This window comes from Ursus arctos, unplaced genomic scaffold (genome assembly GCF_023065955.2).
Source record: "Ursus arctos isolate Adak ecotype North America unplaced genomic scaffold, UrsArc2.0 scaffold_7, whole genome shotgun sequence".
Lineage (NCBI taxonomy): Eukaryota > Metazoa > Chordata > Mammalia > Carnivora > Ursidae > Ursus > Ursus arctos.
This window is the reverse complement of record NW_026623089.1, coordinates 30194493-30196322: the sequence shown is the minus strand read 5'-3', so window position 1 is coordinate 30196322 and position 1830 is coordinate 30194493. Positions and strand designations below refer to the sequence as shown.

The following is a 1830-nucleotide window of genomic DNA, read 5'->3' as shown; positions in this document are numbered from 1 at the left end:
TGATGCGGGGCTTTATCCCAGGACCCCAGGATCACGACAGGAGCCAAAGGCAGATGCTTAACAGACTGAGCCACTCAGGTGCCCCTATATTGAGGTCCTTTAAAGATCTCTATTTTGAGGGTAGGGAGCCTGCTTCTCCCTCTCCCTCCGCTTGTGGTTTCTTGCTCTCTGTCAAATAAATAAATAAAACCTTTAAAAAAATCTCTGCCATCTCTGGATATGTTTCTACCTTTTGTCTCCTCCCTGGTGATTTATCACACTCTCCTTTCTCACAACTAGTAAGGTTTCTTGTTTTGCTTTGTTTTGTTTTACTCAGACAGCGTCCCTTCCCTCCAGCTTCTCCGAAGGAGAAGAATGATCATCAATGACGAAGGGCAATTGCAAAAAAAAACTCCCAGTGGAGTCAGCTTCACGCTCAGGAAGGGACAGTGCGCCCTCCTCATGGTTTCAGGTTCTCTGCACGTTCTCTAGTAGCAAACCATAGAAATGATCCCTGAAGGTCTAGTCTTGCAACTAGTAAGTCTTATTGAATGTTGTACATCGTGGACATTATATTGTAGAGCAGCTGGATTTTGTTGTCTTCCTCTTAAAAATGTTAAGACTTTTCTTTTTCTGGAAGTAAGTTAATTTTTAATTTGGATTAGCCTGATCTTGTCAGAGCTTTTTTTTTTTTTTTTAAGATTTTATTTATTTATTTGACAGAGAGAGACAGCCAGCGAGAGAGGGAACACAAGCAGGGGGAGTGGGAGAGGAAGAAGAAGGCTCCCAGCAGAAGAGCCTGATGTGGGGCTCGAACACAGAATGCCGGGATCACGCCCTGAGCCGAAGGCAGACGCCCAACCACTGCACCACCCAGGCGCCCCTTGTTTTTTCCTTTTTTACGACTATTCTAGCGTTCCCTTATTCAACAGCTAAAGTAGCCCTGTTCCTTAGGCATGAGAGTTATGAGATCCAAACTCAAAGCCCAGAGTAAGAGACAAAGATCTCTCGAACATCTCTGTTCTTGCAATCCACTAGCAGCTGTTTTCTCTCAGGTCTCCTGGATGTTTTCTCGAGCACATGCAACTTACGTAGCATTCAGTCAAAGACTGGATTTCCATTAAAGGAATCCCTTTGCATAATTTTTGCGCTGCTTTTTGTGTGGATCTTTCCTCTAACCTTCCTCACACATTACGCTCACTACAGTAGTCTAGAATCTGCCTCCTGCTCTGTTAGGCTCCACCTCCTTTCACCATGGTTTGGAGGGGTGCCCAGGCAGAAAATTGGGTTGAATATGGAGCTCACCTCATGTATTTCCATTTTCTCAAAGATCACAGATCAGCACCATCTATTGTTCAATGCCTACAAATAATTGCTTCATGTATTTTGGCAATTTCATAGTTGTATATGATGAGAGAGTAAGTATAGTACCAATTATTCATTTATGGCCAGCCCTAGAAAGCCTGGTTGTTCCATTTTATAACAATCTGACAATCTCTGAATCTTAACTGGAATTTTAGTCTAAGTGCATATTAGAATTTGTTTCTATCATCTAACTTTTTGCTGTGTGTATGTTTTGCTTTTTCTTTTCTTTCTTTTTTTTTTAAAAGATTTTATTTATTTATTTGACAGAGATAGAGACAGCCAGCGAGAGAGGGAACACAGCAGGGGAGTGGGAGAGGAAGAAGCAGGCTCCCAGTGGTGGAGCCTGATGTGGGGCTCGATCCCACAACGCCGGGATCACACCCTGAGCCGAAGGCAGATGCTTAACGACTGAGCCACCCAGGCGCCCCATGTTTTGCTTTTTCAATGGTTTGCTTTTTTCATTTTTTTCTTTACAAAAATTAAAGT

General features: G+C 42.9%; 1 pseudogene; it reads right to left on the bottom strand.

Moving 5' to 3' along the window:
- Positions 1-307: 307 nt before the first annotated feature.
- LOC113252557 (small nucleolar RNA U3) lies at positions 308-509 on the bottom strand (annotated as a pseudogene).
- Between the last annotated feature and the right edge of the window lie 1321 nt (positions 510-1830).